We start from the raw sequence: 17,126 nt of genomic DNA, 5'->3' as shown, positions 1-17,126 counted from the left end.
TACGTATACTTATATCCCCATAACCCCTCTCTCTTGTCTCTCCTTGTCACCATCCCTATCCCACCCCTCTAGGTGGTTACAAAGCACTGAGCTGATCTCCCTGTGCTACGCAGCTGCTTCCAACTAGCTATCTGTTTTACATTTGGTAGTGTATATATGTCATTGCCACTCTCTCACTTTGTCCCAGCTTACCGTTCCCCCTCCATGTATCCTCAAGTCCATTCTCTATGTCTGCATCTTTATTCCTTTCCTGCCCCTAGGTTCTTCACAACCATTTTTTTTTTAGATTCCATATATAGGTGTAAGCATATGGTATTTGTTTTATTTTTATGACTGACTTCAATCTGTATCACAGACTCTAGATCCATCAACATCACTACAATTAACTCAATTTCATTTCTTTTTATGGCTGAGTAATATTCCATTGTATATATGTGCCCCATCTTCTTTATCCATTCATCTGTCAATGGACACTTAGGTTACTTCCATGCCCTGGCTATTGTAAATAGTGTGGCAATGAACATTGTGGTACATGACTCTTTTTGAGTTATGGTTTTTGCAGGGTATATGCCCAGTAGTGGGATTGCTGGGTCATATGGTAGTTCTATTTTTAGTTTTTTAAGGAACCTCCATACTGTTTTCCATAGTGGCTGTATCAATTTATTTTCCCACCAACAGTGCAAGAGGGTTCCCTTTTCTCCACACCCTCTCCAGCATTTATTGTTTGTAGATTTTTTGATGATGGCTATTCTGACCGGTGTGAAGTGATACCTCATTGTAGTTTTGTTTTGCATTTCTCTAATAATTAGTGATGTTGAGCATACTTTCATGTGTTTTTTGGCAATGTGTATATCTTCTTTGGAGAAATGTCTATTTAGGTCTTCTACCCATTTTTGTATTGGGTTGGTTTTTTTTTTGACATTGAGCTGCATAAACTGCTTGTAAATTTTGGAGATTAACCCTTTGTCAGTTGCTTTGTTTGCAAATATTTTCTCCCATTCTGAGGGTTGTCTTTTCCTCTTACTTCTGGTTTCCTTTCCTGTGCAAAAGTTTTTAAGTTTCATTAGGTCCCATTTGTTTATTTTTGTTTTTATTTCCATTTCAGTAAAAGGTGGATCAAAAAGGATATTGCTGTGATTTATGTCATAGACTGTTCTGCCTATGTTTTCCTCTAAGAGCTTTATACTGTCTAGCCTGACATTTAGTTCTTTAATCCATTTTGAGTTTATTTTTGTGTATGGTGTTAGAGAGTGTTCTAATTTCATTCTTTTACATGTAGCTGTCCAGTTTTCCCAGCACGCTTATTGAAGAGGCTGTCTTTTCTCCATTGTATATTCTTGCCTCCTTTATCAAAGATAAGGTGACCATATGTGTGTGGGTTTATCTCTTGGCTTTCTGTCCTGTTCCACTGATCTATATTACTGTTTTTGTGCTAGTACCATACTGTCTTGATTACTGTAGCTTTGTAGTATACTCTGAAGTCTGGGAGCCTGAGTCCTCCAGCTCCGTTTTTCTTGCTCATGATTGCTTCGGCTATTCAGGGTCTTTTGTGTTTCCATACATATTGTGAATTTTTTTGTTCTAGTTCTGTGAAGAATGCCATTAATAGTTTGATATGAATTGCAGTGAATCTATCGATTGCTTTGGGTAGTATAGTCATTTTCACCATGTTGATTCTTCTAGTCCAAGAACATGGTATATCTCTCCATCTGTTTGTATCATCTTTAATTTTTTCATCAGTGTCTTATAGTTTTCTGCATACAGGTCTTTTGTCTCCTTAGGTAGGTTTATTCCTAGGTATTTTATTCTTTTTGTTGCAATGGTAAATGGGAGTGTTTCCTTAATTTCTCTTTCAGATTTGTCATTCTTAGTGTATAGGAATGCCAGAGAGTTATGTGCATTAATTTTGTATCCTGCTACTTTACCAAATTCATTGATTAGCTCTAGTAGTTTTCTGGTAGCATCTAGGATTCTTTATGTACAGTATAATGTCATGTGCAAACAGTGACAGTTTTACTTCTTTTCTGATTTGGACCCTTTTATTTCTTTTTCATCTCTGATTGCTTCCAAAACTATGTTGAATAATAGTGTTGAGCATGGCAACCTTGTCTTTTTCCTGATCTTAGAGGAAATGGTTTCAGTTTTTCACCACTGAGAATAATGTTGCCTCCGGGTTTGTCATGTATGGCCTTTATTATCTTGGGGTAAGTTCCCTCTATGCCCGCTTTCTGGAGGGTTATTATCATAAATAGGTGTTGAATTTTGTCGAAAGCTTTTTCTGCATCTATTGAAATGATCATATGGTTTTTCTCATTCAGTTTTTTAATATGGTTTATCACATTGATTGATTTGCATATACTGAAGATTCCTTGCATTCCTGGGATAAATCCCACTAGATCATGGTGTATGATACTTTTATTGTGCTGCTGGATTCTGTTTGCTAGTATTTTGTTGAGGATTTTTGCATCTATGTTCATCAGTGATATTGGCCTGTAGTTTTCTTTTTTTGTGACATCATTGTGTGGTTTTCATATCAGGATGATGGTGGCCTCATAGAATGAGTTTTGGAGTTTTCCTCTCTTGCTATATTTTGCAAGTGTTTGGGAAAGATAGGTGTTAGCTGTTCTCTAAATGTTTGATAGAATTCGCCTGTGAAGCCATCTGGTCCTGGTGTTTTGTTTGTTGGAAGATTTTTAATCACAGTTTCAATTGCAGTGCTTGTGATTTGTCTGTTTATATTTTCTATTTCCTCCTGGTTCAGTCTCGGAAGGTTGTGCTTTTTTAAGAATTTGTCCATTTCCTACAGGTTGTCCATTTTATTGGCATATAGTTGCTTATAGTAATCTCTCATGAGCCTTTGTATTTCTGCTGTGTCAGTTGTTACTTCTCCTTTTTCATTTCTAATTCTACTGATTTGAGTCTTCTCCCTTTTTTTCTTGTTGAGTCTGGCTAATGGTTTATAAATTTTGTTTATCTTCTCTAAGAACCAGCTTTTCATTTTATTGATCTTTGCTATCATTTCCTTCATTTCTTTTTCATTTATTTCTGATCTGATCTTTATGATTTCTTTCCTTCTGCTAACTTTGGGGAATTTTTGTTGTCCTTCTCTAATTGCCTTAGGTGTAAGATTAGGTTGTTTATTTGAGATGTTTCTTGTTTCTTGAGGTAGGATTGTATTGCTATGCCCTTCCCTCATAGACCTGCTTTTGCTGCGTCTCATAGGTTTTGGATCGTTGTGTTTTCATTGTCATTTGTTTCTAGGTACTTTTTGATTTCCTCTTTGATTTCTTCAGTGATCTCTTGGTTATTTAGTGGTGTATTGTTTAGCCTCCATGTGTTTGTGTTTTTTACATTTCTTTCACCTGTAATTGATATCTAGTCTCATAGCATTGTGGTTGGAGATACTTGATATGATTTCAATTTTCTTAAATTTACCAAGGCTTGATTTGTCACCCAAGATTTGATATATCCTGGAGAATGTTCCATGAGCACTTGAGAAGAAAGTGTATTCTGTTGTTTTTGGATGGAATGTCCTATAAATATCAATTAAATCCATTTTGTTTAATGTGTCAATTAAAGCTTGTGTTTCCTTATTTATGTTCATTGCGGTTGATCTGTCCCTTGGTGAAAGTTGAGTGTTAAAATCCCCTACTATTATTGTGTTACTGTTGATTTCCCCTTTTATGGCTGTTAGCATTTGCCATATCTAATGAGGGGCTCGTATGTTGGGTGCATAAATATTTACAATTGTTATATCTTCTTCTTGGATTGATCCCTTGATCATTATATAGTGTCCTTCTTTGTCTCTTCTAATAGTCTTTATTTTAAAGTCTATTTTGTCTGATATGAGAATTCCTACTCCAGTTTCTTTTTTTTTGTTTTGTTTTGTGGTACGCGGGCCTCTCACTGTTGCGGCCTCTCCCGTTTTGGAGCACAGGCTCCGGACGCGCAGGCTCAGCGGCCATGGCTCATGGGCCCAGCCGCTCTGCGGCACGTGGGATCTTCCCAGACTGGGGCACGAACCTGTGTTCCCTGCATCGGCAGGCAGACTCTCAACCACTGCGCCACCAGGGAAGCCCTCCAGTTTCTTTTGATTTCCATTTGCATGGAATATCTTTTTCCATCCCCTCACTTTCAGTTTGTATGGGTCCCTAGGTCTGAAGTGGGTCTCTTGTACACAGCATATATATGGGTGTTGTTTTTTATCCATTCAGCCAGTCTATGTCTTTTGGTTGGAGCAATTAATCCATTTACATTTAAGGTAATTATCATTATGTATGTTCCTATTACCATTTTCTTAATTGTTTTGGGTTTGTTATTGTAGGTCTTTTCCTTGTCTTGTGTTTCCTGCCATGAGAAGTTCCTTTAGCATTTGTTGTAAAGCTGGTTTGGTGGTGCTGAGTTGTTTTAGCTTTTGCTTGTAATGGTTTTAGTTTCTCTTTCGAATCTGAATGAGATCCTTGCTGGATAGGGTAAACTTGGTTGTAGATTTTTCCTTTTCGTCACTTTAAATATGTCCTACCACGCCCTTCTGGCTTGCAGAGTTTGCTGAAAAATCAGCTGTTAACCTTATGGGGATTCCCTTGTATGTTATTTGTTGCTTTTGTCTTGTTGCTCTCAATATATTTTCTTTGTATTTAATTTTTGATCGTTTGATTAATATGTGTCTTGGTGTGTTTCTCCTTGGATTTATCCTGTGTGGGACTCTCTGAGCTTTCTGGACTTGATTGACTATTTCTTTTCCCATATTAGGGAAGTTTTCAACTGTCTCTTCAAATATTTTCTCAGCCCCTTTCTTTTTGTCTTCTTCTTCTGAGACCCCTATAATTCGAATGTTGGTGTGTTTAGCATTGTCCCAGAGGTCCCTGAGACTGTCATCAATTCTTTTCATTCTTTTTTCTTTATTCTGCTCTTTTATTTCCACTATTTTTTTTCCACGTCACTTATCTGCTCTTCTGCCTCAGTTATTCTGCTATTGATTCCTTCTAGAGGATATTTAATTTCATTTATTGTATTGTTCATCATTGTTTGTTGCTGTTTTGTTCTTCTAGGACCTATTAAATGTTTCTTGTATTTTCTCCATTCTATTTCTTAGATTTTGGAACATCTTTACTATCATTACTCTGAATTCTTTTCTAGGTAGACTGCATATTTCCTCTTCATTTCTTTGATCTGGTATGTTTTTACCTTGCTCTTTCATGTGCTGTGTATTTCTCTGTCTTCTCACTTTGCTTAAATTAATGTGTGTGGTGTCTCTCTTTCACAGGCTGCAGCTTCATAGTTCCCACTGTTTTTGGTTTCTGCCCCCAGTTGGTATGATTGGTTCAGTGTGTTGTGTAGGCTTCCTGGTGGAGGTGTCTGATGCCTGTGTTCTGGTGGATGAGGCTGTATCTTGTCTTTCTTGTGGGCAGGACTGCGTCTGGTGGTGTGTTTTGGGGTGTCTGTGAACGTATTATGATTTTAGGCCACCTCTCTAATAGGTCAGTTTGTGTTCCTGTCTTGCTAGTTGTTTGGCCTGAGATGCCCAGCACTGTAGCTTGCTGGTCATTGAATGCAGTTGGGTCTTAGCTTTGAGACAGAGATCTCTGGGAAAACTCTCACAGATTGATAGTATGGTGGGCCAGGAGGTGTCTGGTGGTCCAATGTCCTGAACTCAGCTCTCCCACCAATGTCCTGAACTCATCTCTCCTACCTCAGAGCCTCAGGCCTGACAAGTGGTTGGAGCACCAAGACACAGTCAGCCACGTGGCTCAGAAGAAAAGGGAGAAAATAAATAAATAAACAAATAAATAAATAAATAAATAATAAAGTTATTAAAATAAAAAATTAAAAAATATAATATTAAAGAAATGTAAAAAGTATTAAAAAAAAGAAAGAAAAAAAGAGAGCAGCCAAACCAATAAACAAATCCATCAATGAACAGAAGTGATAAAAAATAAACTAAGATAAACATAAAATTCAGAAACTGGTCAGTCACATACAGCAAACCCAGAGTCTACAGTTGCTCCCTAAGTCCACCGCCTCAATTTTGGGATTATTCCTTGTCTATTCAGGTATTCCATAGATGCAGGGTGCATCAGGTTGATTGTGGAAATTTAATCCACTGCTTCTGAGGCTGCATGGAGTGATTTCCCTTTCTCTTCTTTGTTTGCACAGCTCCTGGGGTTCAGCTATGGATTTGGACCCATCTCTGCATGTAGGTCGCCCTCTAGCTTCTGTTCTTTGCCCAGACAGGAGGGAGTTAAAGGAGCAGCTGATTAGGTGGCTCTGGCTCACTCAGGCCAGGGGGAGGGAGGGGTACAGAATGTGTGACGAACCTGCAGTGGCAGAGGCCGGTGTGATGTTGCAACAGCGTGAGGCGTGCTGTGTGTTCTCCCAGGGAAGTTTTCCCTGGACTATGGGACCCTGGCAGTGGTGGGCTGCACAGCCTCTCGGGAGGGGAGGTGGGATAGTGACCTGTCATTGCACACAGGCTTCTTGGTGGCGGCAGCAGCAGCCTTAGCATTTCATGCCCATCTCTGGTGTCCACGCTGATAGCCACGGCTTGTGCCGAGCTCTGGAGCTCATTTAGGCAGTGCTCTGAATCTCCTCTCCTCTCACACCCTGAAACAATGTTCTCTTGATTCTTAGGCAGTTCCAGACTTTTCCCCAGACTCCCTCTCGTTTAGCTATGGTGTACTAGCCCCCTTCAGGGTGTGTTCACGCTGCCAACCCCAGTCCTCTCCCTGTGATTTGACCTCCAAATCCTGAGCCTCAGGTCCCAGCCCCACCTTCCCTGGCAGTTGAGCATACAGGCCTCTCAGGCTGGTGAGTGCTTGTTGGCACAGATCCTCTGTGCGGGAATCTCTCCTCTTTGCCCTCTGCACCCCTGTTGCTGCACTCTCCTCCGTGGCTCCAAAGCTTCCCCACCCCCCTGTCTCCGCCAGGAAAGGGGATTCCTAGTGTGTGGAAACTTTTCCTCCTTCACAGTTCCCTCTCTGAGATGCAGGTCCCATCACTATTCTTTTGTCTCTGCTTTTTCTTTTTTCTTTTATCCTACCCAGGTATGTTGGGACTTCCTTGCCTTTTGGGAAATCTGAGGTCTTCTGTCAGCTTTCAGTAGGTGTTCTGTAGGAGTTGTTCCACATGTAGATGTATTTGTGTGGAGGAAGCTGATCTCCACATCTTGCTCCTCCGCCATCTTGAAGGTCCTCCCTCCGCCAGTATAAGGTTACATGGTGATTTAATAGACGTGCTTAAGCCCAATATTACTAGTAATATTTTAAACTATTCAGGACAGATTGGTCAACGCATGAATAATAATAGTAACAAAGGAGGAACACCTGTATAAAAATGTTGGAAATATTCTTATTTGAAGATGATATGATTTTTTTAAAAAAAGGGGAATGTAAAGTAGATATACACTGTACTTTTTAAAAAATTGAATAAATTAAATATTATTTCTACAGACAATAAAAATGTAAAATATCTTATAGGTAAGGTAATATGTAGGATATCCTTCATGTTACCTACATGATATTTCTGATAGACTATAGATAAGTAGGTAGATAAATAGAATAGAGATATAGAGTATACAGCTGATCCTTGAACAATATGAGTTTGAATTGTGAGGATTCACTTACAGGCAGACTTTTTTCAATAAATACATACAGTACTACACAGTGTGCAGTTGGTTGAATCCAGGGATGTGGAAACTCTGATATGGAGCACTGACTATGGGATGTGAACATCTGCGATTTTACTGAATTGGACCCTCTCTCTTTTTTTCTTGAGGAGTCTGGCTAAAGGTTTATCAGTTTGATGTTTTCAAAGAACCAGCTCTGAGTTTCACTGATCTTTTCAAATTTTTTATCTCTATTTCATTTATTTCTGCTCTGATATTTATGATTTCTTTCCTTCCACTAACTTTGGGTTTTGTTTGTTCTTTTTTTCTAGTTCCATTAGGTATAAGTTTAGGTTGCTTATTTGAGGGTTTTTTCTTGTTTCCTGAGGTAGGCTTATATCACTGTAAACTTCCCTCTTAAAACTGCTTTTGCTGCATCCCATAGATTTTTGTATGGTTGTGTATTTGTTTTCTTTGTCTCAAGGCATTGTTTAAATTCTTCTTTGATTTCTTCAGGGACTACATTTGTTGTTTAGCAGCATATTGTATAGCCTCCATATGTTTGTGCTTTTTGCAGTTTTTTTCTTGTAGTTGATTTCTAGTCCATAGTGTTGTGGTCAGAAAAGCTGCTTGATATGATTTCTGTTTTCTTAAATTTATTCTGACTTGTTTTGTGGCCTAGCATGTGATCTATCCTGGAGAATGTTCCACATGTACTTGAAAAGAATGTGTTTTCTGTTGCTTTAGGATGGAATGTTCTATATATCTCTAAGTTTATTTGGTCAAATGTGGTGTTTAAGGCCAGTGTTTACTTAAACTGGTGTTTAAGACCAGTTGATTTTCTGTCTGGATGATCTACAAACCCAACTTTTAAAATGTGAAAAAGAAACTGAAGTTTCATGTATTTGGAAATGCAGATGTTGAATAAGTGTATGAAATAATTTAAATCACAAATACCTTCCCTTTCAGAATTTATATTATCCTGGCTGAGATGGACAAGAAACACATAAATAAATAAGTCTGTGTCAACACCAATTAATACATATATAACACATCAGATTAGTAAGAATTGATAATGAGAAAATAAAGGCACAGTAAGGATAGACATTATTCACTGAAATCATTGATAATATTTATTAAGCATTTATGTAAAAGCATCCATCTAAGCTTTTTACAAAAGTATTGCATTAAACACACCCAGTGCTTATGATGAAATTTCAAGTATCCTAAGATTTTTCTAAAACACATAGAAACTAAGGGATAAAGAGGTTAAGTTGCTTGCCCAAGGCACACAAACTATCAAAACACAGAGCCTGGGTTCCAGGATTTTGAAGCCCATGCTTTTAACACATAAGTTACTCTCTCAATAAATATTTTGTACCAACTATTATGAGCAAGTGAATAAGTGTTTGAATGTTTTCTATTTGGACAAATTCATCAAATTATATTCAAAATTACTAAATTGTGTTTAAATTTCTTTTATTTATAAACGTAAGAAAATAATATTCCTATGACCTCATCTTAACTTATTCTTCAAAGTATGTGAACTCACATTTCATCTGTAAGAATGAACATCTGGCAAATAAGATATTTACTTTATTTAATTGTCCTTCTTAAACTGTCCTGATGAAGATTTTATATCCTAACTGCAAAATTATCACAGAAACTATCAAGTTAAGAATTTTTTCTTGGAATATTATATTTATAATTCATAGTTGAATAGAGCAGAATTACCTAGACTACTTAATTCCTTCAGTGTTTTATTGATTTATTCAATAGTTTATTCTGTCAATCTTTCACAACAAAAAAATACTGTGGGATTGAAGCTTATAGTGAGAAAAATAGTTAAATTCTATTTTAGATTATTTTGCCCTCCAAATCAGAAAGTTCCACATTATAATCAAAGGGAATAGAAAGAAAAAGAAAAGAGCAGGAATACAAACACTGTTACTTAGAAAGATGAGAAGCAGTATTTTTTTCCTTTCCTGATCATTTAGCTTTTTCTCACATGGCTTTTTCTTCACTAGATCCAGAAACAGCCATATGTGAAAATAATATTCTAGAAAAACTTGGATTGTATCACTTTGTGTTGGTTTTTTAAATAGATAAATTATACATTTCATTGAATGAGTAAATACATTGTAAAAGTAATAGGATAGAATTATTTCATCTGTAAATAAAAATTGAACAAATAAATACAAATTGTTTATCTATATCACATTTTTTTTTCTCAAATATTTTGGATGAGATAAACTCAACATGTTAGAGAAATTTTTTCTACAAAGTGCTAAATATGTGTATGTGAATATGAATGTATATTCACACTCACATTGGCATAAGAAGTTTTATTTTGTCACATCATAATTATATTTATAATTAAAATGTCTAACTGTCCCACTTTTTGTAAAAAACTGTCCATGCATCAGATATACCTGGAATAAAAAATTATTTCTAATCTGATGTATGGCCAGACTTAAAGAAGCTCTTGACAATACAGAAAAGTAATGTGATAGTTTTATGTACTTAGGGGTTGTGAGACTGAATTTATTAAAGAGATTAAAGGTACCTATTTTCAGTTGTTTTTCTTTGTTAACAAATAAATGCTATTCCAGTATGTTGGGTTTTTTTCTGCTAAATATTCAGTATATTAAAATGAAACCTAATGGCAATTTCTGACCTTTGTATCTTATTAAAATAACTGTATTAAAAATAATGGATTCAGGTTTTCAATAAATACCTTTATTTTCTAGTTTTTCTTGTAAGAAATACAAGTTAATATTGAATTATAAATATAGATGAGAGATTGGCAGGACTATTTTTCTTTTCTAATTTCAAGCACTCTCATTTATTGTCACAGATACTTTTCTTATCCCACCAATGACCCAATTGTTGCAGGGGATTCATGAATATGCATTTGAGTGTAATGAGGGTCAAGTTGAAGCAAGATAGTGAACCAGAACTCCTTTTTCCTCACTCCTCTCTGTAGGAGTCGATCATTTGTTAATGTGGCACTTTTCATAATATATGGAGGGCAAGGGTGCCTTCTGCCTCCCACTCACCTTCCCTTGGAGGTGCCAAGGCAGGGTGCTGCCTTGACAGAATCAGTTCTGTCTGAAAATGCTTTCCATTGCATCTGTACAAACAAGAACATACAGAATCATAGATATGCATGTTAAACACATTTTTCGTATTCATAATGTGATGTTTTGGATTACTCAGGTCGTGTCTGGTATTTAGCTGTGAGATCACAATCACAATTATTAGATAACTTTGTATAAACAAGTTTTTTTGTTTTTGTGAGTTGGCCTTTGGAACATAATTGCTGCCCTTAATGGAGTACACGTCACCAGGAAAGGAGCTGAGTCTGCCCAGGTTCGTTTGTTAGGATATGGTTCAACTATTCCCAAAAGGTCCATTCAAGTGTTTCAGTCTGAACCAGTCCTTCTATATAGGAGATCACATATCAAGGACTTTTTCCACGAGCTTCAAAATTTAGTCTACAGTAGCACATAGACACCCAACTGGTCCGGTATATCAATGAATAAATTAAGCTGCTACACCTTCAAAAAGTAACTAAAAGAAATTCAGTTTTAGTGTGGAAGCAGGACAGCTACTGAAACAAATTTTCTCACCTCATACTCATCTGTTTCAATGGAGAATATTAATATTCACATGCGGTAAATGGAATGAATTGTCACTTATTCAATTTAATTTTAAAAATATGATTAGCTTTCATTATGACTCTAAAATGGTAATTTTAATAGATAATGTTGTCTTTTTAACTTGAAATTTTGTAACCTTATGAAAGATTCAAAATTTTTATTTCTTATGTTTTATAATTCCTTCTCAATTTACAGATAGTTTCTCTAATACTGGAAAGTTCTACTGAAAATTACCATCTAAGTACAAATGAAAACTGTGAATTACATATCATTAAAAGTACAGATAATTTGGAAGGGCTTAAAATAAGATAATCAGCCTTCAATCGCAGGTTCCACGTCTTCGGAGTCAACCCTATCTTAGATCTGGGACTAGTTGAATCCATGGATGCAGAACCTGAGAATACAGAGGGCCAACTTTATATGTTTAGTTTTTTTTTAACCTTTACAACTTGCTTAATTTTAAGAAGGATGGTTTTCCATGAGACTTCTAAGAAACAAAATACATATATGGTATAGCTAAAATGGCAGTAACTCTAGTATAAACAGGCTGTTTGTGGAAGTACAATTATTGTTTTTAAATTTTGCTCTCGTTCATTTTATCATAGTTTAAAATTCTACCTTTTTTATTGCCATAGTTATAGACCTTAATGGAATACTTTATTTAACAATGTTAACTCTGATAGGACAGTGTTCCCCTGCCATTACTTGTTCAAACATGTTTTTTGCCTGCAGTTTTCATTTAAACTCTTCCTTCTTTCATGTGTAATTTTGTTGTAAACTTTCAGTACCTCAGAAATGTATTATATTATGAGAAAAGGAAATATTTGGGGGCAGGAGAAGATCAATAATATTTCCTTAAAATGTGCCTTGCAATAGAAAGATAAAATCCAATTATTTTAAGTGGAGGAAGTATCAATGCTCTTTTTGTTCATTGAGTCAGACCCAATTTTATTAGTGTTTTGTCTCAGAAAGAATATGTACCCAACCTGTAAGCAGGTGTCAACTACATATTTGCATTTATATGGGTATTTTTTAATCGAGGCCTTCCATCATAAGTATCTAAATTTTAGATCAAAAAGCTCATGTTCTTATGAAGTTACAAGAGCAATTCTTAGGAATAAAGGTTCCATATATTTAAGCAAATATCTGTCTGACATTCCATTATACTTTCCTAAAATGATAATTAGAAGGAAATCCACTGTACTTTGTCTGTGTAAGTGAGACCCAACACCTTCTGAAGGAAACTCTGATAAACCAAGTTGGCACACTGAAGTGTCCTTTGTTATGCACGTGTGGATGCTTTCTAGGATACTTGGACTAGAACACAGATAAGGCTAACAGTAAGTAAGGGGGACATGGACCCAAAAGTCAGACTGTAGTATTTTGAGTCTAGATTCCATTTCTTGTACCAAACTGTCATTTAAAACTTAAAAACTCCTACAACTTACTGTATGTTCTCTGTCTAAGACCTAGAACTTTTAATTTTTAACAATGAAAATATTTGCAACTTAGGGCCAAATTAGAATTATCTCCATGATACTAGTCCTTAATTTAACATAAAATGATCATTTGTCTTTGTGTTTGACAACACTTTTTATTATTCTCATATTCATTATCTATGGTTTTTTAATTGTAGCAATTTTGTGTGTTTGTCATCTCTACAACTAAATTATAAACTCTTTGGGGATAGCAATTATTTATCGCTTTTTTTTATTGGTCCTAAATTAATAATAATACTGTGGTTTATATTAAATACAAGCATTACACTAATATTTTGTGAATGAATGAATAAATAACACTTATAAGCAGAAGATTTAAATGTTATATATGGAATGTTTAGTCAACAAACGAAAGTACAATCATCTTAATCAGTCCTGACTAGGTATAAAGAGTGAAACAATAATGAATAAATATAGGACAAAAAAAATGGAAGCAATACAGAACAAGAATCGAGGGAGATGATTATAGCAATCAGGCAGTTGGGCTGAAGCAGGTTGAGGCTGCAGCAGCAGCAGTAGCAACAATGGTCAAAAGTGGTTAACAGGCACAGTGAAAAGCAACAGGAGAGGCAAGAGTGGCAGACAGCAGCAGGGAGGAAAATACCACATATAGTAGTAAGAAAGAGTACCATCTTGGGTGACACTCTCATCCAAGGAAAATTAATGTAAATAGAAATACGTTCAGCACATCCCAGTAACCAAGGCCTCAAGGCCCCTATCATACAGATGAAAGGACAGCAAAACATTTTTTTAAATGAGGATAGCCACTAAAGAATAAATTGAGCCATACAGGAATTCATGGCTTCTGAATGCAAGAATTTTTATCACTCGAAAGATCACATTCCCTGTATTTTAAAATCAGGCTGAAAATAGGGGATTCCTGAGACAGCGTAATATTAATACTTTCTCTCCCTTCCTCTCTCCCTCCCTTCCTTCCTTCCTTCTTCACTTCCTTTCTCTTTCTTTTTTCCTTCTTCTTTAAATCTTTTTTTCTTTCCTTCTTTTTTAACCAGTGACTCAAAGGGGAAACTACACAGTTCCTAACCTACTTTAAACAAAAGCATTTTTTCCCCTTTCCTTCCTTTTTCTCCTCTCTCCCTCCCCCACCTGCATGTCTTATTAGAAGATATTCCATGGATTTTTAAATTGTATACTTTAGAGATGAATTTGGAAGAGTATTGGCAATTGTGACTATTAATAAACATTTTATAAACTTTCCTTTCCTGAGGCATATATCTATGTGGCATTAAAACTGAAGAATGTATTCTCAAGGGCAAACAGCAAGTAATTAATTTAATTTTTCTTAATTGGAAAATTAAATTAAATGTAACTGTTCATCCCAAGGGTAAGAAGGTTGAAGTAGCCTAATGTAGTCATCAAAATATTGGCATACCCCATATATTAGCACTTTTATATAAAGACACTTATTTTTCTTCCCTGGTCCTTACAATTTACAATTTGTAAACCATATTCTAAATTATTTTTCAATATTCTTATTCTGTGTAGTAGGCAAAACAATGCCCTCCGCCCCCCCAATCCTTCCTCATCCCTGATAACTGTGACGATGTTTACCTTACATGGCAGGGAGAATTAAGGTTTTAGACAAAATTAGATTATTAAAATAAGCAGATTATTCAGATGAATCCAATGTAATCAAAAGGTTTTTAAAAGGGGAAGAGACTAGCAGAAGAGGTCAAAGTGCTGCAAAGTGAGAAGGAATTGACAGACTACTTGGCTTTGAAGATAGAAGAGGGTGATAAGTCTAGGAATACAGGGAGCCTCTGGAATGGAAAAAGCAAGGAAATAGATTCTCCTTTAGAGCCTCCAAAAGGAATGCAGCCTGGCCAATACCTTGATTTTAGCCAGTGTAACCCATTTTGTACATCTGACCTGTAGAATTACAAGATAATTAATTGCCTTAAGTCACTACAAATTTTTATAGCAATTTGTTACAAAAAAACATAGGACCTGCTATATTCAGTATAATAATTATGAACCCCAAACATTGTTGAGTCAATATTTTGATTTTTTGACAAATGAACTCTGGAAGGACACAAACAGTTACTCTGTAGCACTAATCTACTTATTTGGGACAGAAAAGAAGTGCAAGTATTTATGTCTCTCAAAAATAGTCCAAGATAAGCAGAGGAACCAAGATGGTGGAGTAGAAGGATATGTTCTCACTCCCTCTTGCGAGAACACCAGAATCACAACTAGCTGCTGGACAATCATTGACAGGAAGATGCTGGAACTCACCAAAAAGATACCCCACATCCAAAGACAAAGGAGAAGCCACAATGAGACGATTGGAGGGGCACAATCACAGTAAAATCAAATCCCATAACTGGTGGGTGGGTGACTCACAGACTGGAGAACACTTATCCCACAGAAGTCCACCCACTGGAATGAAGGTTCTGAGCCCCACGTCAGGCTTCCCAAGCTGGGGGTCTGACAATGGGAGGAGGAATTCCTAGAGAATGAGACTTTGAAAGGGTAGTGGGATTTGATTGCAGGACTTCGACAGGACTGGGGGAAACAGAGACCCCACTCTTGGAGGGCACACACAAAGTAGTGTGCGCATCAGGACCCAGGGGAAGGAGCAGTGACCACAGCGGAGACTGAACCAGGCCTACTGCTAGTGTTGGAGGGTCTCCTGCAGAGGCAGAGGGTGGCTGTGGCTCACCATGGGGACCAGGACACTGGTAGCAGAAGTTCTGGGAAGTACTCCTTGCCATGCGCCCTCCCAGAGTCTGCCATTAGCCCCAGCAAAGAGCCCAGGTAGGCTCCAGTGTTGGTTTGCTCAGGCCAAACAACCAACAGGGAGGGAACCCAGCCACACCCATCAGCAGTCAAGTGGATTAAAGTTTTACTGAGCTCTGCCCACCAAGCAACAGTCAGCTCTACCCACCACCAGTCCCTCCCATCAAGCCTTAGATAGCCTCATCCACCAGAGGGCAGACAACTGAAGCAAGAAGAACTACAATCCTGCAGCCTGTGGAACAAAAACCACATTCACAGAAAGATAGACAAGATGAAAAGGCAGAGGGCTATGTACCAGATGAAGGAACAAGATAAAACCCCAGAAAAGCAACTAAATGAAGTGGAGATAGACAACCTTCCAGAAAAAGAATTCAGAATAATGATAGGGAAGATGATCCAGGACCTCAGAAAAAGAATGGAGGCAAAGATCGAGAAGATGCAAGAAATGTTTAACAAAGACCTAGAGGAATTAAAGAACAACCAAACAGAGATGAACAATACAATAAATGAAATACAAACTACACTAGAAGGAATCAATAGCAGAATAACTGAGGCAGAAGAACGGATAAGTGACCTGGAAGACAGAATGGTGGAATTCACCGCTGCAGAACAGAATAAAGAAAAAAGAATGAAAAGAGATGAAGACAGCCTGAGACCTCTGGGATAACATTAAACGCAACAACATTTGCACTATAGGGGTCCCAGAAGGAGAAGAGAGAGAGCAAGGACCTGAGAAAATATTTGAAGACATTATAGTTGAAAAATTCCCTAACATGGGAAAGGAAATAGCCACCCAAGTCCAGGAAGCACAGCGAGTCCCATACAGGATAAACCCAAGGAGAAACATGCAAAAAAACATAGTAATCAAATTGGCAAAAATTAAAGACAAAGAAAAATTATTGAAAACAGCAAGGGAAAAACGACAAACAACATACAAAGTTACTCCCATAAGGTTAACAGCTGATTTCTCAGCAGAAACTCTACAAGCCAGAAGGGACTGGCATGATATATTTAAAGTGATGAAAGGGAAGAACCTACAACAAAGATTACTCTCCCAGCAAGGATCTTATTCAGATTCGATGGAAAAATCAACAGTTTTACAGACAAGCAAAAGCTAAGAGAATTCAGCACCACAAAACCAGCTCTACAACAAATGCTAAAGGAACTTCTCTAAGTGGGAAACACAAGAGAAGAAAAGGACCTACAAAAACAAACCCAAAACAATTAAGAAAATGGTCACAGGAACATACATATAGATAATTACCTTAAACATGAATGGATTAAATGATCCAACCAAAAGACACAGGCTTGCTGAATGGATGCAAAAACAAGACCCATATATATCCTGTCTACAAAAGACCCACTTCAGACCTAGGGACACATACAGACTGAAAATAAGGGGGTGGAAAAAGATATTCCATGCAAATGGAAATCAAAAGAAAGCTGGAGTAGCTATACTTATATCAGAAAAAATAGACTTTAAAATAAAGAATGTTACAAGAGACAAGGAAGGACACAACATAATGATCAAGGGATCAATCCAAGAAGAAGATATAACAATTATAAATATATATGCACCCAACATAGGAGCACCTCAACACA

The 17,126-nt window shown here is 36.8% G+C and overlaps 1 long non-coding RNA gene across 1 annotated transcript in view; it reads right to left on the bottom strand.

Moving 5' to 3' along the window:
- Positions 1-16,789, bottom strand: part of LOC125964351 (uncharacterized) — a 69,668-nt gene extending 52,879 nt beyond the window's left edge. Inside the window, exon 1 of the long non-coding RNA XR_007477312.1 lies at positions 16,691-16,789. This is a non-coding gene — a long non-coding RNA (uncharacterized LOC125964351). The remainder of the gene's footprint in view (positions 1-16,690) is intronic.
- Between the last annotated feature and the right edge of the window lie 337 nt (positions 16,790-17,126).

This window comes from Orcinus orca, chromosome 4, assembly GCF_937001465.1.
Source record: "Orcinus orca chromosome 4, mOrcOrc1.1, whole genome shotgun sequence".
Lineage (NCBI taxonomy): Eukaryota > Metazoa > Chordata > Mammalia > Artiodactyla > Delphinidae > Orcinus > Orcinus orca.
The sequence above is the reverse complement of the archived record's forward strand: the minus strand, read 5'-3'. Positions and strand labels throughout refer to the sequence as shown.